Source organism: Heteronotia binoei, chromosome 1, assembly GCF_032191835.1.
Source record: "Heteronotia binoei isolate CCM8104 ecotype False Entrance Well chromosome 1, APGP_CSIRO_Hbin_v1, whole genome shotgun sequence".
NCBI lineage: Eukaryota > Metazoa > Chordata > Lepidosauria > Squamata > Gekkonidae > Heteronotia > Heteronotia binoei.
In genome coordinates, this window is record NC_083223.1 from 191348900 (window position 1) to 191373908 (window position 25009).

At 43.1% G+C, this 25009-nt stretch overlaps 1 protein-coding gene and 1 pseudogene across 2 annotated transcripts in view; both read right to left on the bottom strand.

Annotated features, from left to right (window-relative positions):
• The window catches only part of LOC132585204 (haloacid dehalogenase-like hydrolase domain-containing 5), a 38424-nt pseudogene extending 20146 nt beyond the window's left edge, over nt 1–18278 (bottom strand).
• Nucleotides 1–25009, bottom strand: part of GALNT14 (polypeptide N-acetylgalactosaminyltransferase 14) — a 392734-nt gene that overhangs the window by 264269 nt on the left and 103456 nt on the right. The gene's annotated exons all lie outside the window — the stretch shown is intronic.

Below are 25009 nucleotides of genomic sequence, written 5' to 3' on the forward strand. Positions count from 1 at the left end.
GGAACAGAAAAGGCAAGAGACAGAAAAGCAGATGAGAATGAGGAAGAAGAGTTTGGACCAAGTGTCTGATTCAGTATAAGGCAGCTTCATATGTTCTTCATATGTTCAAGAGTGGGTTCAAAAAGCAACTTGGTGAGAAAAAGGAGGGAACAAGGCTTTCATTCAGTGCAAGAAGGAAAAACAGGAGACAGTTTGGCAATGTTAGAAAGTGCCAACCCAATGTGCTGCAGTGGTGAAAAAGGCAAACTGTAAATTAGGGATTATTAAAAAAGGGATTGAGAATAATATATTCATAATGCAATATTGTAATGCCCTGGCCTGTAGAGATATATGATATGGCCTCATTTGGAATTCTGTGTACAGTTCTGTCATCATATATCAAAAGGGACATGACAGAGGTCAGAAAAGTACAGAGGAGGGCAACCAAGATGATTGGGGGGTTGGAGCATATTCCTTATGAGGAAAGACTGAAGAGTTTGGGACTTTTCAGTTTAGAAAAGACATAACTAAGGGGGAACATAATAGAACAGGGGTGTCAAACTCATTTGTTATCAGGGCTGGAACTGACACAAATGAGACCTTGTTGGGCCAGACCAGCCTATGTCAGGCCAGGCCATGTGTGTACCTATTTAAGATTAGGTTGCAGAGATATAAACTTTTCAAGACACAGACAAACATGACTGAAGATTTTTTTTTTTTAAGCTTAAAACATTAGGGTCGTTTTCGCACTCACCTCCAGCCGGCGCGACCCCCCTCTTCACCGCGCAGGATCTGCGCGGATTTCGCACTAAATGCCGCAGAGCAGCCTTTTGCGCCGGAAACTCCCGTCGCAAAAGCCGCTCAAACGTAAATCGCCAAAAAGCAGTTTGGCGTTTGCGCGGCTTTTGCGACGGGAGTTTCCGGCGCAAAAGGCTGCTCCGCGGCATTTAGTGCGAAATCCGCGCAGATTCTGCGCGGTGAAGAGGGGGGTCGCGCCGGCTGGAGGTGAGTGCGAAAACGACCTAGCACTTGTTGGTCGTAAAGGTGCGTTCTTTGTATCTCTTCCATGGGATCCAGGGAATTGGGCAAAGGAAGCTCTGGCTCTTTCCCTCCCTGCCCAGGGGACCAGGAAGGGGAGGAGCCTCCACCAATGGAGAAAATCAAGGTTTTGCTCTGTAGCTCCTGCACGATTGAGCAAGCCTTGCAAAGCAAGCTGAGATGCAGAAGGAAGCAAGAGAGAGGGAGAAGGGAACAGACAAGAGCCAGTTGATCGGGGGGGGGGGCGGGGGCTGATAGAAGCCCTCCAGGGGCCTGATTTGGCCCCTGGGCTGCATGCTTGACACCCCTGCGATAGAAGTTTATAAAATTATGCATGATGTAAAGAGTGTTGACAAAGAGAACTTTTTTTCCCTCTTCCAAAATACAGGAACTTCAGAGCATCCAATGAAGCTGATGGGTGGTAGGTTCAGGATGGACAAAAGGAAATACTAGCTGTTTTAGTGCAAAGGAACTTCAAGAACAGAATGGAGAGAGAAACTGTTGAATTACAAATTATTATGAAACTTGGAACAAACAACTCACCAGGACTGAACAGGATATTGGTTTTATCTCATTACATATGCTAAACCCACTGTCACAGAGTATAATTATACATTCACAGTATTCTAATGTATTTCTTTTTTAGAATAGTGTATCAGAATAATTTTTTTTTGTATTGACATGCTCAAATAAAGGATAATGGCTGTTTATCTCATTGCATATACTTAACCTATTTTCACTATATCTTACTGTATTCTTTTTTTTCTAATGCCAAACTAGAATGATGTTTACATGTTAAAAAGTAAATTAGGTGGAAAAGAACATCACTATCCAATGTATTTCTCTTTTAGCTATATTGACATACTCAAATAGGGATATTGGCTGTTTATCTCATTACATATACTAAACCCGTCTTCCACTATATTTTAATGTATTTTTCTTCTAATGGCAAACTATATGTATTTTACATGTCAAAAGGTAAATTAGTTGGGTAGGAAAAACTTCTGTGAAAGAAATGCCCTCTTTTTGGCCCATGCTTATAAACAATAGAGTGATTAGCAAACATTCTCACATTTTGACATGTTACTGTTTTATTGGTTTCTCAAGCTCATGCTACCCAGATCAAAGGTTTGCTCAATTTGTTAATTTTGCTATTCTGCTATTAGATTTTAAATTTGTACCATTTTGCATTCTATACCACTGCCTACCAGCTATATGTAGCTCTGCTCACTGTACCTGATTCCTTGTCTGAGGAAGTGTGCATGCACATGAAAGCTTACATTCTGAATAAAACTTTGTTGGTCTTAAAGGTACACTTGACTTCTACTTTGTTCTACTGCTTCAGACCAACACAGCTGCCTACCTGGCTCTAACTACTTTACACATATTTTCTAGTATGTACACCATGTATTCGGAAATAATAAGTATAATCCCTCACACCTTGGTGTTGGTATCTCCAGAAGAAAAAGAAGAGATTGGATTTATATCCTGCCATCCACTCAGAGTCTGCATTATATTAATGGGCATACAGTGAAACTGATGTTACTCTGTGATTTTCTAATAGGCCTTTTACAAAGCAATTCCTTGAATCTATTTTGAAAGCCTCAAAAATAAATTGGATGTCCTTAGAGAGTAATATGGCTCCCTTCTTGCTTATTTATTTATTTATTTATTCTATAACTTATACCCCGCCCTTCCCATAAAATGGCTCAGGGCGGCTCACAGCAAACGATAAAACAATAAAACAAAGTACAGAATTATTACAATTAAAAAGTCAAAGCATTTAAAAACCTAAAAACCTTAAATTCTTAACATTAAAACTATTCAATATAATTCCCTGAAGTCTAATAAGCTACATTTATCCAGTCAGGCGTAGGCTAACCGGAAGAGGGTTGTCTTACAGGCCCTGCGGAACTGAGTAAGATCCCGCAGGGCCCTCACCTCTTCCGGTAGCTGGTTCCACCATGTAGGGGCCATTGTAGAAAAGGCCCTGTCTCTAGTTGTCTTGAGACGGACTTCCTTAGGCCCGGGGATGGTGAGAAGGTTTTGAGTCCCAGACCTCAGTACTCTCTGGGGAACATGTGGAGAGAGACGGTCCCTCAGGTAGGCAGGTCCCAGGCCATATAGGGCTTTAAAGGTAATGACCAGCACCTTGTACCGGACTCGGTATGTTATTGGGAGCCAGTGCAAAGCCCGAAGACCCGGCCGAATGTGCCCCCACCTTGGGAGGCCCAATAACAGCCGGGCCGCGGCATTCTGCACCAGCTGCAATTTCCGGGTCCGGCACAGGGGCAGCCCCATGTAGAGGGCGTTACAGTAATCCAACCTCGAGGTGACCGCAGCGTGGATCACTGTTGCTAGGTCGTCGCGGTCCAGGAAGGGGGCCAACTGCCTTGCCCATCTAAGATGAAAAAACGCGGACTTGGCAGTGGCCGCTATCTGAGCCTCCATCTTTAGGGACGGCTCCAGTAGCACCCCCAGGCTCTTGACCCTGTCCGCCGCCATCAGCGGCGCACCGTCAAAAGCTGGCAGGGGGATTTCCCCCCCCCCCCCGGTCCTCGACGGCCCAAACAAAGGACCTCTGTCTTCGCCGGATTCAGTCTCAGTCCACTCAGTCTGAGCCACTCAGCCACGGCCTGTAGTGCCCGATCTAGATTTTCTGGGGCGCAGACCGGTCGGCCGTCTATAAGTAGATAGAGCTGGGTGTCATCAGCATACTGGTGACACCCCAGCCCATACCTTCGGGCAATCTGGGCAAGAGATCGCATATAGATGTTAAATAACATCAAGGAAAGAACCGCTCCCTGGGGCACTCCACAATTAAGTGTGTGCCTCCGGGATAGTTTCCCCCCAATTGCGACCCTTTGTCCCCGACCTTCGAGGAAAGAGGAAAGCCACTGCAAGGCCAGCCCCTGAATCCCCGCGTCGGCGAGGCAGCAAGTCAGTAACCGATGGTCGACCGTATCAAACGCCGCCATAGGTCCAACAGCATCAGCACTGCCGAGCCACCCCGATCCAGATGCCATTGAAGGTCATCTACCAGGGCAACCAACACCGTCTCCGTCCCGTGACCTGGGCGAAAGCCGGACTGGAGTGGGTCAAGGATGAAAGCGTCCTCCAGGAAAGTCTGTAGCTGCCTCGCCACTGCCCTCTCAATAAGTTTGCCCAGAAAGGGCAAATTTGAGACCGGCCTATAGTGTGCCAATTGGGCCGGATCTAACAATGGTTTTTTTAGGAGGGGACAGACCACAGCCTCTTTAAGCGGCGCTGGAAAAAGCCCTTCCGTCAGGGATCTGTTTATGATAGCCCGTATAGGATATCTGAGATCCCCCTTGCAAGATTTAATAAGCCAGGAAGGGCATGGGTCCAATTTACAAGTTGTTGGGCGGGCAGATAAGAGGATCCTGTCAACTTCCTCCGGGCTGAGGGGGCTGAAACCGTCCAGAATATAATCCGAAGATCTGCTTGGAGCCTCAGTTGCGTTAACTGTCTCAAAGATGATGGGGAGGTCGAGGCGGAGTGATGCGATCTTGTCCGCAAAATAGTTAGCAAAAGCCTCACAGCCTATCTCCAATTCAATAGAATTTGGTCTGCCCTGGGGCAGCGTAGTAAGATCCCGAATTATATCAAACAATTGTGCCAGGCGCGAAGTTGCGGACACAATCTGAGCTTGTATGTATGTATGTATGTATGTATGTATTTATTTATTTATTTATTTTATTCCATTTGTATCCCACCCTCCTTGTCAAGGCAGGCTCAGGGCGGCTTTTGAGGTTTCTGCCATTTAATATTGGTATTCAAATCTAATATAGTTTAACACCTTGCTAGAATCATATTTCATATGTGTTTCTTGTAACAAGAATATGTCAGGACTTGGTTTCAATATGGTGCAAGTTAATATTTTCTGTTTGACCTTAAGACCACATACATTAATCAATATGACTTTGAAGTTACCTGCCATATTTAAGGATTTAACTGCCAACTAACTTCTTTAATTAGCTTCTTTGATATTTAAATGTAGAAAATATACAGCACTCTAAATAAGGCTACCTTTCTAAAACTCAATTAATTCCAATGACCAATCAATTTAGCAAACTTTTTCATATAATCTTGACTTTCTATTGCTCAGTAGCTAGAATACCTTTTGATCAATTACTTACAATGTAGTATCTCAAGCATTACGTAATTTCCTATCCCTTTAAATAGTTTCTACTTCATTCAAATAAGTAGGGTAAACAACACTTTAAACTTTCCCTGGATCTCGCTAAGTTTCTATATGTTACTGACCTTGACAGGAAGAAACTTAATGTTGCTTGTATTTGAACGAAGCTGCGATCTGATTGTATAATGCTGTCCTTAGTTATATGTTGCTTATATCAGATAATTTTAATTTTAATATTATTTTGATGGCTGTACACAGTTATTAGATAGTTATGTCATGTTTTAGCTCGGTGTTGTGCTGTACTGTTGTTGTTGTGTTGTTGTTGTCGATTGGCCTAGAGCCGCAATAAACTGACTGACTGACTGACTGACACTTTAAACAGGGCTTTTTATAAAATCAGCAATTTCATTCAATTGTTAAGGAATCAATTTTAATAAAGATTCCGACTTCCGGTTTGGATTTCATGGAGAATTGACGAGCTTTCCAGTGGGGGAGCTCACCAGACCCTCTATTGTGGACAGAAAAAGTGTTTTAATACCTGCTGTCTACATCATCTAGGCAAGATGATGGCCAAGATATGCTTAAAGTTCTGAGGAGAGGTACTTTGGCTATCGAGAAATCCCAGGGGGGGGGTTCTTTTTGGTTTTGAAGAGTCTCCGGAGAAGGACCGCTTCCAACGTCTATAGAGGGTATCTGGGGTCGTTAAATCGACATAAATTCAATGTGTGCCAAGCTTCTTAAGGGCTAATTAATCGTGGATGAGAAACAGACCAGTGTATTTGATGTCAGGACTTCAAAGGTGAAGAGATTTTTATCTGTTGCTCTGGGACTAAATTGGGAAATATTTGGAAGGCAAATGAAGGTCTGGACACATAAACAACTTGTAATAATAAAGAAGGAGGAGGAGGGGGGAATTTTGGACTGAGTAAAACAGATATAAGGCTTAAAAAAGGCAAAAGCTGATATTGTTTGGAATTTTTGTGGTCACTCCCCCCAAGAGTGGAAGAACTGCAGATCAACAAGTCATTACAGGAAATGACGTCTGGGAACATCTTGAGACTTCACAACCATAGATAACGAGACTTTGTGACAAGTGTGGGTGGAAGAGGCCATCAAGGGAAGGGAAAACTACAGGTTTTTTAAGCCCCTCTAGGACTAAACCATAGAGAAACATCGAGCACCATTTTGGGAAATTATAACTTTTTAAAAATTAATATCTGGACCCAAGGGCATAGGAAGACGGCAATTTGGGGCTTTTCTGAAAGGGCATGCCCTAATTTATAAGACTAGACCATTTAAAAAGAACTTGGTGACTTCAATTGTAAAGCCTATATTTATAATGGGAAGGCAGTAATGTCAGCCCAAAAACCATTACAGACAAGAACCAAGACACTAGAAGAGGGCAAAAAGGCTGATAAAAAAGAACAGATGGATGCCATGGAAGCTAGATTGTCTAAACTGATTAAAGATTCTATAAGTGATTGTAAGAAGGAATTTTAAAAAGATACAGAAGTTCTCAGTAGAGTTTAAATCAGTATCCAAAAAAATCCAAGAGGTGGAAGAGAGAGTGAAAGACCATGATGAAAGAATGAATACAGTGGATTCCACTATTAAAAAACTGCAGGACAAAGCAGTACTACAGGACTGCAAATCATTGGAAAATCAGATACATTTGAGAGGTGTGCCTGAAAAGGATGGTGATTTAAGGAAATACATAATAAGGATTATTGCTGAATATGTTGGAGATGATCCTGAGGAGACTAATTACTTTTATGACTAAATTTACAGGGTCAATTCAGAATATGCAAGGAAAAATAAACTACCAAGAGATGTGGTAGTGAGATGTGTAACAAGAGACTTGGTGGAAAGGATTCTAAGTAAACAGTATGAAGGCAAGCTGATTGTGGAAGGCAGTGATGTTGGAATTATGAAAGAATCACCAAGGAAAGTCTTAAGTGATAGAAGATTATATAAAAAATTGACTGAGCAATTGAGAGAGAGTCAAATGAGATATAGATGGATTCTCACAGAAGAAATGGTTTTTGAATACAAGGGGAAGAGGATTACCATTACAAGCACTCAGGAGATGGAGACATTTTTGGTGGAGAATAAAGAATGTGAAGGTTCAGATTAAAAAAAAACCCATGATGGATTCCAAATTATTATCTTGGAATGTAAATGGACTTAATTCACCACAAAAAAGAAAGGCAACTTTTCATAGGATTGGGAAGCAAAAATGTAACATAATTTGTCTACAAGAAGTACATCTTAAATGATTGGATTACAAATATTTGTGGAATAAGCAATTTGATATGGAATTATTTTTCATTGGCTACGGAGAAAAAAAGAGGCGCTTTTTTTTAATGTAAAACAGGAATTGGAACCAAAATTCATTTTTAAAGTTGATGATGGTAGATATATTGCAGTGCAAGTGATGATGAACCACAAGAAGACTTTGCTATTGGGACTGTATGCTTCTAATGGAGCAAAAGATTCTTTTTTTAAGGACATTATGCAGCAACTTGATCAAGAGACATATGAGCAAATCATGTTAATGGGAGACTTTAATGGTACAGTTAAAAATATTTTGGACAGATCTGGGAAGAAGAATAATGAAGGTAAACTACCAAAGTCTTTTTTTTTAATTAGCCAAGCAAGAAAATCTTGTAGACATTTGGAGGGAGAAAAATCCTACAGTTAGAGACTATACCTTCTTCTCAGCTCGACATAACTCTTTCTCAAGGATTGATATGTTATGGAGTACAAAAAATTTGGGACTTACAACAGAAAAAATAGAAATTTTTCCGAAAATAAGAGCAGATCATAATCCAATAATGTGGTCTGCGGAACCTACCAAAAAGACTTTAAGATGGCGAATAAATGAAGATTTACTGCAGAAAGATGGGGTAGTAGAATCTCTGCAAAAAGAGACTAAAGCCTTTTTCCAAGTAAATGAAAATGAAGACGTTCAATATTAAACCGTGTGGGATGCTTATAAAGCGGTGATGAGAGGTATTTTAATCTCATTGAATAATAAAGACAGAAAAGCTAAAGAGAAACAAATGATAGACATACAGAAGGAGATTAAGAAGAAGGAGAGGGAGCTTATAAAGAGACCGGGGAAAAAGAAGATTTTAAAAGAAATTGGAATTCTACAGGACCAACTAAGACAGTTGTTAAATAAAGAAGTAGAATGGAACTTAAAAAGGCTTCAACAAAAATCTTTTGAGAGTGCAAATAAAGCTGGAAAATTCTTGGCCTGGCAAATGAAAAGAAAAAGGAAAAATAAAATTGTTAATAAAATTAGTTTGGGCAACAAAGAAATTGTTGACCAGGAAGGAATCAAAAGAGTTTTATAAGTATTATGCAAATTTGTATAAAAGTCATGTGGGGGGGGGGGGGAAGAGAAAATCGATGCGTATTTACAGGAAATTAATGTTAAACCCCTAACGGACAATATGAAAAAGATCGTAAACGACCCAATTGGTAAGGAAGAAATTGAAGCGGCAATTAACTCAATGAAGCCAGGGAAGGCTCTGGGTCCTGACGGTTTTACAGCAAAATATTATAAAGTTCTTAAACTCTACTTCCAAAACTTCAGAAATTGATGAATATTATAAGAATAGATGGGAAGATACCTAATACTTGGAAGGAAACAGTAATCTCGTTGATACCAAAAGAAGACAGAGATGTGACTAATGTAAAAAACAATAGACCAATTTCATTGCTAAATAATGACTACAAAATATATGCTAGAATTTTAGCAGAATGCCTGAAGCAGCATTTGAAAAGTTTTCTTAAAGAGGAACAAGCAGGGTTTCTCCCCAGAAGGCAATTAAGAGAAAATATCAGCACTGTAATAGATATAATAGAATATTATGAAAAACATCCTGAAAAAGAAGTAGCTTTGCTTTTTGCTGATGCAGAGAAAGCTTTTGACTATCTTCATTGGGACTTTATGTTTGCAGTAATGGAGAAATTGGGATTGGGTGAAGACTTTGTTAGAATGGTAAAGGCAATATATACTGACCAACAAGCAAGACTTTGTATAAATGCAGATTTGACAGAGAAAATAGCAATTTGTAAAGGAACAAGACAAGGGTGCCCTCTATATCAAGACTATATCATGATGCAGTTTGTTTGGTATGGATTAAGGATTGGATAGTGTTATTAAACAGAAAATTATTAACATTAGAAGGCCATGGAAAGGTTTTTGGTTGGCATGCTTATTTGTGCTATGGGAAAAGTAAAATGGATGGTTTTTTCTCACATCATTATGTAAAAAGTAGTTTGCTTAAAACTTGGTTGAAATACCAAAAATATGGAGATGAGAGGAAACCGCTGTGGATTGTGCCAACAGAAGTAATAAAGTTATATACGGATGTTGAGGAAGAGAAATGGTTACCATGTAAAACAATTATTAAAAATACAAGGAGGCAAAGCAGAATTAAAATCAGTGGAAGAATTGGATTATAAATTTAATTGGTTTCAATGGTTACAAATTAAAAGTCTGCTGAAGCAGGATATTAGGAATGAAGGAATAAGACAAGAACAAACAGAAATGGAGAAAATACTGTTTGGTGAGGACGTAAAATTGATCTCAGGAGTATATAAACTGTTACTGAAATGGTCTACAGAGGAAGAAGTGGTAAAATCTCAAATGATAAAGTGGGCAATTAATATAAACAAGGAAATTCAGATGGAACAATGGGAATATTTGTGGAAGAACTCTATGAAAATATCGACATGTAATAACATAAAAGAAAATTGTTACAAAATGTTGTATAGTTGGTATATGACACCAAAAAAAACTGTCGAAAACAAATAATCAGATGTCTGATCAATGTTGGAAATTTAAAAAACATGAAGGGTCCTTCTACCATATGTCGTGGACTTGTGAAAGGGCTGTACAATATTGGCAAATGATCCAGCAAGAAATGTCAAAGATTTTGGAATACAAAGGGAAGAAGGCATCAGAAATCTTTTTGTTGGGATTACAAATAGAAAATTTTCCGAAGCAAGACAGAACATTACTTTGGTACATGCTTTCAGCTGCACGGACATTGTACGTGCAGTTGTGGAAGCAAAATAAAATTCCAGAAAAATGGGATTGGGTTATGAAAACTATGCACTGGAGTGAAATGGACAAATTAACAAGAACACTAAAGGAACTTGATATGGAAAATTTAATAATGAATGGCGAAAGTTTCAGAATTATGTAGAAGAACACTGGAGAGTGAAAGGACACTTGGTGATATTTGATAATGGATAACTTGTTTATTAGCTATTTTTAATTTACTGAGACAAGAATGATAGTTAAAATGAGAGTATGAGAAAATATTTTGTTCTTTCTTAAAAGATTATAATAAGATAGATAATATGACTTAATTTAGTAATATATTGGATCATTAATTGAATGAGGTAATAATCATAAAGAAGTATAAGTTCCTTTTTTCTTTTTAAAGTTTTTTTTTAATGTTAAATTACCGTTATTGCTTTTATATTGTAAGTAACACTGGGGAAGTCTTGAAAGGGAGGAGGGGAGGTGGAAAATGTGATGCAACATATTGACTTTTATTTGAGAGAAGTAAATGAAATAGTGATATAATATGTTGTAGAATAATAAAAATTGTTTTTACAAAAATTTTTTTAATAAGGATTCCTATAATAACCTCCTTTACAAACCTTTACGAATAACAGTGTCCTCTGGGTAGTTAATTGTGTCTTAAAATTATCACAGCTATTTAAAAACTATGCACTTTAATTAACTGAAGTGTTCAGCTGGGTAAACCATGTGATTTTTTTTTCATGTGTGACTGGATTGGATCTGGAAGGTGTGAGGGAGAGTTCTCATTGAAAATCCCTGTCTGAGGATGTGGTGGAACCAGCCTGTTTTGACACACAGACCTGGTTCCACCAGCCCCCTCCATGGCTTGTGCCACTTCCAGGAGGGTGCTATTCCACTTGCTTCCACCAGGTTATGCTGCCAGCACTGTCCTGCTTGGCTCTTCCTGACAGGAAGGACAGACTCCTGGCACCTCTTCTCAAACTGAGGCTCCTGCTACCTAGCACTGGGTTAACGCTGGAACCAAATTCCTTCCGGGGGGGGGGGGGGATGCAGGCTGGAAGATTAACAATGTGTGCCTTAACTGCTTGCCGTTCCCCTTACTGGGACTCCCCTCGTAGCATGATCTAAGGCGGTTGTGGGGACTATGTGGTCAGCATTTAAAATATTAAAATATTTATTAAAAAGAGAAAAAGATTACAAGCATACTTTTAGCACAGCAACCAGACGAACAAAGAAAATTGCTTCCTCTGTTCGTGATTCTAAAACTTACTCTACTAGATGTTGAAGTAGAGCAGGCAATTCCAAGCTTAGTAAATTACAAAATGTTCTAACAATATCTCATTACTTCAAGCTAGGGTTGCCAAGTCCAATTTAAGAAATATCTGGGTACTTTGGAGGTGGAGCCAGGAGAGTTTGGGGGTGGAGCCAGGAGACATTAGGGGTGGAGCCAAGATCAAGGCTGTGACAAGCATAATTGAACTCCAAAGGGAGTTCTGGCCATCACATTTAAAGGGACGGCACACCTTTTCAATGCCTTCCTTCCATAGGAAATAATGAAGGATAGGGGCTCATAGAATTGGACCCCCTGGTCCAATATTTTTGAAACTTGGGGAGTATTTTGGGGAGAGGCACTAGATGCTATACTGAAAATTTGGTGCCTCTACCTCAAAAAACAGCCCCCCCCCAGAGCCCCAGATACCCGCGGATCAATTCTCCGTTATTTTCTATGGGAATAAATCTCCCTAGGGAATAATAGAGTTCCCAGCAGACATTTCCCTCCCCTCCCCTCACTTTCTGACAACCCTGAAGCGGGGGGAGGGCCTCCAAACCGAGGGATCCCCTGCCCCCACCTGGGGATTGGCAACCCTACTTCAGGCTTCTTGCCTGCAGCCATGTAGCCAGACAGCCAGGCCCAGCTGCATATTCAAGATGGCCATTGCCTGCTGACTGAGCTCAGCAGTCTGTTCTCTTCCAAGGACTGCCACCAAGAGACCCTCCCTCCTGGGAGCGAGCACTTTTATGAAACCCAACTCCACTCATTTTACATCACTCTCCTCTTTTGACCTGATCTGCCCAGGTGCATCCTGGAATCACATAGGTGTATTCTGGGAGCCCTCCTTGAGGGCATTCTGGGAAGTCTCCTAAAGATTCCTAACACCAAATACTTTAGTTCTTTTGCAAGCCCAGTCATTTGCATAACTATGGCTGGTACGTGAACTAGCTTTCTGCCCTTCCAGAGAGCAGAGATGAAGAATAACACCTTCAAAACTCAGAATGGAGGAGGAGGAAAGGCATTCTGTTACAGAGACCTGGTGACTCTCAGAAGCTCTGCAGAAAAGGAACCAAGGAAATTCATGGCTTAATACAATAACTATTAAGGTATTTTTAGATTCGGAACTTCTCACCATAAGAACAGCTAAAGCTAACATGTTGAAATGGGGCTTCATTTTTTTTGGCTCAGAGCAGTGGCAACTTCTAAAAGCATAATAGAAAACTAAAGGATACTGAACATTATCTATATTTGAACTCTACTAATGAAGATGTTTGGGAGACATTCCCTACAAAAGCAAGCATAATGTAATATTGGTCACATGGTATGTGAACTTTTGTTTCCCATGTAGCATGCAGGCAACCTGGTACCAGACAGGACCATATGGTTCATAAGAACGGCATGCACTGATTTAGTGCTCCCCATCTCTGATAAAAATGCCTTTTACAGATGCATCCAAGCCATAGACAGTTTGGCCACATGATAAATACACCATGTTGCTCAAAAGAAGTACATCAGCACACATATCCGTAAATATGAATAATACTAGAGACAGAATTCAAAGTTGAACATGTGGATCTCCTGACAAAAATATGTAATCTTTCACTGAAATCTGCCTCCGTTCCTGAGGACTGGAAGGTAGCAAATGTCACCCCCATCTTTAAAAAGGGTTCCAGCGGAGATCCGGGAAATTACAGGCCAGTCAGTCTGACTTCAATACCGGGAAAGTTGGTAGAAACCATTATCAAGGACAGAATGAGTAGGCACATTGATGAACACAAGTTATTGAGGAAGACTCAGCATGGGTTCAGTAAGGGAAGATCTTGCTCACTAAGCTGTTATAGTTCTTTGAGGGGGTGAACAAACATGTGGACAAAGGAGACCCAACAGATGTTGTTTACCTTGACTTCCAGAAAGCTTTTGAAAGGCTCTCCTGCGGGTGTACCAGGAGAGGTGGTCCTGAAGGTACATAGGTCCAGGGCCGTTAAGGGCCTTCATGGTCAACATCAGCACCGTGAACTGGCTCTGGTATTCCACTGGAAGCCAGTACAGCTCCCATAGCACAGGAGAGATGTGAGCTGCACACAAGATGCCTGTAAGGACCTGAGCCGCTGCATTCTGCACCAGCTGGAGTTTCTGGGTCAGCCTCAAGGATAGGCCCGCATAGAGCAAGTTACAATAATCCAGCCTAGAGATGACTGTTGCATGGATTACAGTGACTAAGTCAGACCAAGACAGGTAGGGGGGCAGCTGTCTGACTTGACATAGTTGGCAAAATGACAGCCTGGCAATAAAATAAAATAGGTGACATGGGCCTCCATTGTCAGGGAGGCATCCAGAGTTACCCCCAGACTCCAGATGGTAGGTACTGATTTCAGTGGCACACCATCAAGAGCCAGGAGCTGGCATCCCACATCAGCATCTCCATGGCCCAGCCACAGAACATCCATCTTAGAAGCTCAATGTTGTATCTCATATTTTGAGGTGGCCCCATCTCCCGGGTCAGGGCATAGGCCTTCCAGCTGAACAGCATGGACAAGTATGCAGTGATGTTGCTTTTTCAAATACAGCTTCAATGGGATAAGAAAGGTTTTCAGTCTTCATGGTTGTCAGCCCAGCGCATTTAACAAGACATTTTGTAGGACTGCATTGTTGGAACTGTTCCCAGCACAATTGATTAACAGCACAACCGCTAACAGGTGCAGCATATTAAGACATCCAGTCTGACCCTTCCAAAAATTATAATTTAACATGAAATGTTTAAATTCTGCTTTAGAAAAGCATGTAGTTAACCTCTGGACTCCTGCACTGAATGATCTGCCTTACACATAAGAATTTAACAACACACCTAAGAAACACTACATGCAAAGAATGATGGTCTTGAAACCAAAACTAAAACACTTAGAAAAGACTCTTGGAGCAGGACCAACTTTATAGTTCTACAAAGACTGAATGCAGCACAATCTCACAATCTCAGTAACTATGTGAACCTCGGGGCTAGAATATATTGGCCGCCATAATAGATCAGATATGTAGTCCAGCACCCTGTCGTAGCAGCATCAAGAACAATGCCTTCAAGATGCTCATGAGCAGGGCATCATCTGGAAACCAGTAACACAGAGAGTCTTTTTAAAATTACCATGGCTAACTGGCACTGAGAAACCTTTTGTGACCCTGTCTACATAATTTTTAAAATTGTATATGGTAGTTGCCACCACAAGATCCTATAACAATGAATTCCACAAGTCAATTACATAATGCCTGAAATACCTGAAATGGCCTGAAAATATCACTGGATGATCCTGAGTTTTACATGTTTCACTGGAATACTTTCTCTCCATTCATTCTCTCCACATGAGTCAGCTATTTAAATACATGAATACATGAATCTGCCTTATGCCATATCAGACCCTTGATCTGTCTGGATCTGTATTGTCTACTGGAAGTAGAGTTGCCAGGTCTTACCTGGCTGCTGGCGGGGGGACTGATGGAGGAACTACTGGTGGGGGGACTGGCCAACACCCAGAAGTGACATAATCATGCTGGGCACGTCACACAGGGGATGCTCTAGCATTTTGGTAAAAAACTCTATGGTGCCCTAGAGGGTTTTATTACCCAAAAGCTAAAGCATCCCCACATGACATGTCTGGCATGATTACATCACTTCCAGGTGATGTCATCATGCCAGGCACATCAGGCACCAATGGAGCTCTTTGAGGACAGGGCTTCCCCCGCCGTCCAATGCTGTGCCAGCAGGTCAGAGGCCCCAAAATTGGGGGAAAACCCATCCCCAGTGGGAGGCTGGAAACCTTAGGTGCTGGGAATTTAAACAGGCTTCTGGATGACAAGCAGATGCTCTGCTATTGAACCACAGTACAGAACTTACATTATTAGAGCTGTTCTAGATTATCGGCATGGCTCATAACATAATCCTTTCGAAGATGAAAAATTGGGTTTTCAGAATCCTATAGAATTCCAGATTTTGGCTTTTGGTAATATCCTTTCACCACAGTCAGACCCTCAGAATGCCAGGTTATCATTCGCAGGCAGACACTGGAAACACCTAGTCCTCTCTGTGTTCAAAACCACCATGCTTCCTCAAGGTAGAATTTCCTCATGCATTCACCAGGCCCTTCCAGGCAATCACTTCTACTGTCAACATGCACTGTGTTCTTTGATAAACCTGAAGAAGCCATTTACATTTTGCACTCCCTCTAAATCTGAAGAGCATACTGCTGCTGGTTATGGCCCTTCTAACTATTTTTACACAATTTCTTTCAAAGAAAGCATGTTGTTTCCATTAGCAGCTGTAAAATATTTATCAAAAACTAAGTGTTCTAGTCTGAGAGTGCTGGGGGAGGGGGAAACAAGAGACAGTCCTATAGCTGAAATAGCAAAAGGTGAACTTTGGCTTTAATCAGTTACACTGTACAGTTTGTTTACAGCCCTTTCACTACATACCCAATTCACCAGTGGATTGTTCAGCTTGCAAATAGTCCATTGCATCAAGGAACAGGAAGGCTCACTCATATACATTGTTCTATAGAGAAAGTCAAAGAGACTTGTTCAGACTACAAAGAGACACTCGTCTGGCCTCTCAGCTAGGCTGTATATTCACTAGAAAATCATCATTGAGAAGAGAAGCACTAGTCAATGGCACCCTTTTCAGTAGAAGATATCCTGCAAGCTTTATATGCTGAAGTGTTCTATCTGAAGGCCCAGTCATCTTATAATATTGGTTGACTTATTAACCAGCTGGAAATTGTTGTGAACTATTTTGTCTGACGGTTTTAATGGACTGTTTTTATTGGTTTTAATGCTCTTGTTTTAACTGTTTAATTTTGCCATAATTCACCCTGAGCCCATTCACAGGGTCGGGTGAAATATAAATTTACCAAATAAATTTTAAAAATAAATATTTCCAGCTGCTTTGCTTAGCTAACTGATCATGCTGCCAATTTTCATACTTAAAAAAGGTGAAGAGATATTTCAAATGTAAAGAAGAAATAAGTTAAAATATTTTAAAAATGCAAGCAGAAGAAAGGATTCTGATGGCCTCTACTTTACAAGTTCATTAAGAAAAGTAAACTCTTTCTTCACAATGAGCCCCCAAGTCTGACAGATGATACAAATGCTTCTTGGCCTCAAACAGTCTTGCTATTGCAGCACTAGCTTCTAGTCCAGTCAAGAGGAGGAATTAAACTCACATATCTTTCATCATAAACAACTTTACAATCCAACCTATGCAGAATTATTCCAGTTTGAACTCACTGAAATCAATCCTTTACATGGGATTGCACTATTAGACCTTTCCCTGCAGTGCTCAGTCACAGATTTTCTCTTTACATCAACTCCTTGGTTCACTACCTTGTTTCATATAAATGCACCTTTTATTAGCCTGTCAAAAGCTGTTTAGACCCAATATGTCTTGGAAGTCTTTGCACAACCTCCCAACAATTTTTAGCAATGGAACAGTCACCAGATCTCAACAGTTCTGCATAGACCTAAACAAGCACACATCATTTCTGACTGTACATCTTGCCAAGCATTAAATCTCAGTTTAATACAAATGTCATTGGCTCCTTATCCACAAAACCTGCATTAAACACTAGAAATGGATATAGCAGTGGGGCAAGAGTTACAGAAGCCCTGTAGTATTAACAAATCACCATAGTAGCATCAGCAAGAACTTTATTTTATTAATTTTTATTAAAATATTTCTATCCTAGCTTGCTCTCCCCTTGAGAAACATCCCAAAGCAGTTTACAGCAGCTGTCAAATGCCACATTAGCCACTAACCATTTCTTTTCCTTCATCTGCAGATGACTCCTGAAAACCAGACAGTGTATTTCAAGATGGAGAAGACAGTTAATGTCTTTGCTAGTATATCTTGCCCTGGTGGCTAACTCCTAGTATTTCATACTTTATATATCATGTTTGTATCCCACCTTGGCCCCTAATCTAGATAGCCTAGGTTAGCCTGATATAATCAAATCTCAGAAGCTAAGAAGGGTCAGCCCTGGCTGGTATTTGGATGAGAGACCACTATGAAATACCAGGGTGGTAACGTGGAGGCAGGCAATGGCAAACCATCTCTGAACATCTCTTGCCTTGAAAACCCCATGGGGTTACCATAAGTCAGCTGTGAGTTGACTGCACATTCTACCACCTTCCTACCTTGACCCAAAGGTAGCAGTATTTTGTCAAGCATCCTGTTTCCAGTTTCACGAATAAAAACTGCTCATCTCAGATCAACCACCTTAAAGCCATGGGGGGGATTTATCTACTTCATTTTATCCCACCTTTCTCCTGAATGCGTAGCCAAACCAGCATAATCAAAAGGCAAGGAGATAAAATTAAGTTAAAAGCCTGTGGACAATAAGGATGGATGCAAGTGTGAAATTCATTTTATTTTTTCACAAGTAGTGTCATTCTTCGGGGGGTGCTCAAAGAAGGCAATCAGAGGTACCATTTCAAGCATTTTCTTAACCAAGAAGAGTTGGTTTTATACCCCACCCCTCACTATCTGAAGGAGTCTCAGAGCAGCTTACAATCACCTTCCCTTCCTCTCCCCCCAACATGCACCCTGTGAGGTAGGTGGGGCTGAGAGAACTCTGATAGAACTGTGATTGGCCCAAGGTCACTCACCTGGCTTCATGTGGAAGAGTGGGGAATCAAAACCGGTTCTCCAGAATAGAGTCTGCCATTCTCAACCACTACACCAAGTTGGCTCTCCAGTTTAATAGTCCGTACCAGCCCATATCGGTCTACTTGCTCTCCTAGATGAATACCTGCTTGATACTCTCATATAACACAGGGTTTCAGAGGATAGCCATATTGACCTGCAGTAAAAAAGCTAGATTCAAGTCCAGTGGCACACTAAACCAACAGGACCTTGGAGTTACAAGCTTTTGAGAGTCAATGTGTCAAGAGTCACTTCATTTTGTTCCTCTTGTCATATGTATTCAATTGTACAATGCTATTCTGTGCTTCAATGCTATGCTATGCTTGCTATGCCTTTGATATAACTGTAACTTGCTGTTACAGTTTGGCTACGCATTCAGGAGAAAGGTGGGATAAAAGGAAGTAGATAAATCCCCCCCATGGCTTTAAGGTGGTTGATCTGAGATGAGCAGTTTTTATTCATGAAACTGGAAACAGGATGCTTGACAAAATACTGCTATCTTTGGGTCAAGGTAGGAAGGTGGTAGAATGTGCAGTCAACTCACAGCTGACTTATGGTAACCCCATGGGGTTTTCAAGGCAAGAGATGTTCAGAGATGGCTTGCCATTGCCTGCCTCCACGTTACCACCGTGGTATTTCATAGTGGTCTCTCATCCAAATCTGGAGGGAGGATGGCATGTCTGGGAATTGGCTAGTTGCTATGTAACCAAGGTCAAAGAGCTGGAGGAGATGTGAACCATGAACTGATAGTGGGCACCTGTGGTGATGAGAGCTTAGCAAAAACCCCGTGCAAAAACACCCCTTTTGCTTGGCGTGCTTTGGCTTGAATTATAATGGTCAGGGCAAAGGTTTATAAGTTGGAGGGACTGACAGAGAGGTCACTTCCAACAATGTGTGTGTAGGCCCATTAAGCTGGAATAAAGATCTTGAACTTCAATAGTCTTTTCCTTGATTCTGGGTCTGACATTTTGTCGGAACTCCCTATCACCCTGGCCTAGCCTAACCCCAGACTCACGATGGCTGGTGAACAGGACCAGGCTACGAGGATTACTAAAACGGATGGTGAGGAAGAACCGAAGTTCAAAGGGCCGCGGGTCACCCCGGTCACTGTAACGGCGTGGAGAAAAGACTGGGGCTCCATGGATTTCTGGGAGAGTATTATTGGAGATCTGAGATAGGAACCCTAGCAGCACCACCGACTTTTGGGGCTGCAATGCTCCTACCACCCGTGGGGATTCCAGGGCAACGAAAGTCAAGGAGAGGACCCCCAGACTGGCGGGCCTGGAGATGCAACTGTGGAGTGGATGCAAGAAGCTTTAGCCACTCAAAGCACCCAACTCTGGGAGGAAATACAAGCCATGCACACCTTCATGTTCCAAGAGATGCAGAACCTCGCCCGGCAAGTGTGAGCGATGGGGGAGCGGATCGCAGCTGCACTCCCCCTGCAACCAGCCCGAGGGAAGGGAAAGACTGCTGATTCCCGCTGGGGAGGGGAGCCCCTGCCGGAGGCAAACAACCCGCGGGTGGTGACTGGGTGCCCCCAACTTCAACCTGAGCCAGAGGAGCCGGTGGCGGTGCCAGGGGGCCCCCAAGTAAGTGAAGCAAGATTTGACGGGGACCTATTGGAACTAGCCTACTTCATTGTGACAGTACGAGGGCACCTCAGCATCTGGGCCTGTAAGTTCCCGACAGAACAGTCACGAGTAGTGTACATTGGCAACTGTCTCCGGGGTCCGGCAGCCCAGTGGTATGTAACCCTATTCAAGAGGCGATCACCTGCGCTGAACTTGGCCACGGACCTCCTGAGGGCTCTATGACGCCACTTGGAAGACCCTCTACAGGAGACTAATGCAATAGCGGCCCTACAAGACCTAAAGCAGGGCGCTGGGTCGGTCCAAGAGTACCTCAATGAGTTCAGGGCACTGAATTATAAGGTCCAGCGATGGGACAACAGGGCCAGGATTGAGCAATTCAAAAGGGGCCTCAACTCTCATATATATAGAGAGAGGCCCTGAAGCTGGGGGAACCGCAAGATCTGGTCAGGTGGACCCAGCTAGCTTGCGAAATAGAGGATCGCAACAAGTTGATCGCCCTCCATAAGAAGCAACAAGGGGGCCCCCCAAAAGAAGCTTGGGAGAAGACACCCTGACCCAATCTACCCAAGCACACCCCTGAACAGCTTTCGCGTGAAGAGCATGACCAGAGAGCCAAAGCAAAGTTGTGCTTCAAGTGTGGGGGGGGGGGAATCACATCGCCAGTGAATGCCCCAGCAAGCCGAAGGAGCCACAGACCTCCACACCCCTGAAGCCAGAGGCTAAGAAGAAAATCGGCAGCGCCAGAGCCCCAATGGCCAAGGCCATATCAGCAGTGCTGCAGTTCTGGGAACCGATCCCCGAGGAATCCGAGGAGGACGATGGAGGGGCCCAGCTGCCAGGAAACAACCCAGACCTGCTGTGAGGAGCACACAACAGCAGGTCAGAGCCACGGCCGCGCCACTATGGGTGAGATTATCCGGGACTTTGTATTATGTATCCATAACACTAGTAAACCCTGTTACGAAATGATTTTCCTGCATCAGGGCCCTACTGGACTCAGGATGCTCCAAAGACTTATTATCCCTGAGTTTGGTGGAAGCGTTAGGATTAAAAATGGTGCCCCTTCAAGAATCCTATGTGTTTGAGCAAATGGATGGGAGTCCAATGAAGGGGAGCCATATAGGATGGGGACTGACGTGTGTGCCTTGGGGGTGGGGGAACATTGGGAACCTGGCACATTCATTATCGTCCCAGCCGCAAAGTTTCAAGCCATCCTCAGCCTGGAGTGGCTGGCCACCCACGGCCCGCTTCTCCAGTGGCACGGGAGTGCAATTTACTTCTTGGATCCGGTGTGCGAGAGTCACCAGTGGAATAAAAAATGGGAGCCACACAACTCTCCCCAACTCAAGAAACTTTGCGTCACCAGAGTTGAAGTGCCCAGTTTGCCCGAGTATCAAGACTTGCAAAAGGTGTTTGACACCCAGGAGGCGGATGGGCTTCCCCCCACACACCCACTGACTGTGCCATTGAACTGCTGGAGGGGGAGCCACTACCCAAAGCCAAGTTATATTCAATGAGTCGCAGGGACAGAGAGGAGTTACAGAGATTCCTGGAACTCAACCTGCTTAGGGGGTTCATCCGGCCCACCAAGTCCCTACATGCTGCTCTGGTGCTATTCAGAAAGAAAAAGGATGGTTGTTTACGGCTTTGCACTGACTTCCGCAGCTTGAACGAAATTTCCATGAGTAATACGTGCCCCTTCCCCCTTACACAGGATCTCTTAGGGGAGATGTCCCAAGGGAAAATATTCACTAAACTTGACCTCAGAGATGCTTACTTCCAGGTGCACATCAAGGAGGGGGATGAGTGGAAAACAGCCTTCAGCACACCACTGGGTCAATATGAGTACTTGGTCATGCTGTTCGGCCTTAAGGGGGCTCCAGGGGTATTCATGAACTTAATCAATGAAGTATTGCACAAATACCTATATAAGAGCATGGTCTGTTACCTGATGACGTTTTGATATACTCGCAAGACCTGCCCTCACACATCCAATTGGTAAGGGAGGTTCTGCAAACACTGTACGAGCACAAGTTATTTGCCAAATTGTCCAAGTGTGAGTTCCACAAGATAGAGCTCGACTTTTTGGGGTACCGCATTTCCACGGGGGCCCTGGAATTGTATCCTACCAAAGTACAAGTAGTAGTGGAGTGGGAGCCCCCTTGAACCCGTAAACAGCTCCAGAGTTTCCTCGGGTTTGCAAATTTGTATAGGGGGTCCATCAATAACTTTGCAGAGATCACCCAACCCCTCACAGAACTGCTGAAAACCAAAGGGAAGGGGCCGCAAGCCACTAAGGTTAACTCTAGCCTCCTGTGGACGGGGGAGTGCCAAAAGGCATTTGATGAACTTAAGGCCTGGTTTACATCTGAGCCCTGCCTAATACACCCCGATGAAAACAAAAGGTTTGTGGTGCACTGTGACGCGAGCGACGTCACCCACGCAGCCGTGTTACTCCAGGAGAGGCCAGATGGCCAGTTGCACTCCTGCGCATACTTGTCTCAAAAGTTCAGTCCGGCTGAACATAACTGATCAGTATTGGACAAGGAAGCCTCTGCCATCAAACTGGCCCTAGAAAAGTGGAGACACTACCTGGAAGGAGTGCAGGAACCATTTGAACTCTGGACAGATCATAAAAACTTGGCCGCCCTCATTGCCACCCACAACCTCAACAATAAACTACGGTGGGCGGGGCTGTTCCAGCGGTTCAATTTCAAGCTGGGGCACATCCCCGGAAAACTGAACTTTTTGGTGGATGCGCTGTCCCGCCTCCTTCAACAAGATAGCAAGAGGGAGGAAGTTATTGACTCATTGTTCATGCCTTCCCAACTAAGCACATTGGTAACCATGCATGCACAAAGCTGGAAGGAAAGGGAGCCCCCTGACGGGTTCCTAACTGAACTGAAACAAGCTTTCCTCGACAGTCCCCCAGAGGAGGATTTACAATTAACAAAAGTGGAGGATGGGTTTTGGCGCCGAGGGGAGAAACTCTACATACCCCCCTCTTTACATAAGTGAGTGATCCAGAGGCCGCACGACTCCAAACTGGGGGGGGGCATTTTGGGTTTGTAAAGACAGTGCATTTGATTCAAAGACAATTCTGGTGGCCAGGTCTGCATGAGGATGTGGGAGAATATACAACAGGGCCACCTGTATCATGGCAAAAAAGGGGGGGTGCCGCCGGGGCACTTACAACCTCTTTCCCCTGCCTCGCGCCCCTGGGAATGCATATCTTCATAACTGACTTGCCTCCCTAGATGGGAAAGACAGTGATCTGGGTGGTGGTGGACACTTTTTCTAAGCAGGCTCACTTCATGCCTTGTAAGCAACTCCCCACGGCCAAGCAGCTGGCTCAGTTGTTTATCCAGCACATCTTTCGGCTACACGCTTTCCCTGCTAAGGTGGTCTCTGACTGCGGCCCACAATTCATTGCCAAATTTTGGTCACACCTCTGTGAACTAGCGGGAATGGAGCAAGGGTTCAGCTCCGCCTACCACCCACAGACGGACAGACAGACGGAACGCACCAACGCAGTGCTTGAACAGTTCTTACGTTGCTATACGTCCTTCCAACAGGACAACTGGGTGACTCTGCTGCCCTTTGCAGAGTATGCTTACAACAACAGCATGCATAGCGCCACCAAAGTGAGCCCCTTCCAAGCGGTGTATGGATATGAAAGCAAAACTTGACCCCCCCCCTCATCAGCCCCCATAGACTTTACCAAATGGTGGCAAGGGATAGCAGGAGATTGGACGGTTATTAGTAAACAACTACAGAGGCCGCAAGAAGCCTACAAAGCCCAATATGATAAAAAACACTCTGAACTTTGGGACTTAGCAGTGGGAGAAAAGGTGTACATGTCGACCAAGCACTTGCCTAATGCACAAAATTGTAAAAAGTTGGGGATGAAATATTTGGGACCTTTCCCAATCAAAAGGATTATAAATAAGGTAACTGTGGAACTGGAACTGCCAAAAAATCTTAAAACATGTCCACCCTTGTTTCCACGCCAGCTACGTGAAGAAGGACCCTGGACCCTCGCTTTGGCACCCCCATACGAAGCCACCATCCCCGACTCTGGTTCGTGGTCAGATTCATCATGAAGTGCAGGAAATCCTTGATGCCAAGATCAAACGTGGTGAACTGTTTTATCTCATCAAATGGACTCACTTTCCATTAAGTCAAACCGAATGGGTCAGTTCCAAAGATGATAACTGTAAAGCTTTAATTAAATACTTTTACAACAAACATCCTACTAAGCCCGGGGGAAGGGTGTCTTGGGGGGGCAGAATGTCAAGAGTCACTCCATTTTGTTCCTCTTGTCATATGTATTCAATTGTACAATGCTATTCTGTGCTTCAATGATATGCTGTGCTTGCTATGCCTTTGATATAACTGCAACTTGCTGCTTATCTGGAGGGAGGGTGGCATGTCTGGGAATTGGCTAGTTGCTATGTAACCAAGGTCAACGAGCTGGAGGAGATGCGAACCATGAACTGATAGTGGTGAGAGCTTAGCAAAAACCCTACACAAAACCCCCACTTTTGCTTGGCGCGCTTTGGCTTGAATTATAACAGTCAGGGCAAAGGTTTATAAGTTGGAGGGACTGACAGAGAGATCAGTTCCAACAATGTGTGTGTAGGCCCATGAAGCTGGAATAAAGATCTTGAACTTAAATTGTCTTTTCCTTGACTCTGGGTCTGACACAATGCTCCTTTCAAATCTAGCTACACAACACAGAGGCCATCTATGTAAAATTCCAAGACTGAATATTGTCATTTATCATGTATCAGGAGGAAGAGACACTGTTGGGATGACAGGAGTTACTACATGGGCTCATTCAGAGAGAGACTGTTCTTTAACAAGGGAAACAAAAATCTTTGACCAAAATAATATCAATATATGAATAAAGTAAATATAGTGTCAGCCATGTTGATGAGTACACAGCTGTGATTTAACCAGATGTTTCACCCCATTCCGCTTACAGCACCACCACAACTCTGAATGGTAAGAAATTACCACCATCAGCATGGACTGACAAATGAAGCCTCAGCAATTACAGGATGTGGTTAAGAAATGACTAATAAATAATACATGTGTTTGGTCCCCTCCCTAACATCAGCCCTTTCATTTATAGGCTAACAAGCTGCAACCTCAGCCCTACAAAATAGGTGTGTTGAGTTGCCTTCACAGTAAGAAGCCATTTCTTTCT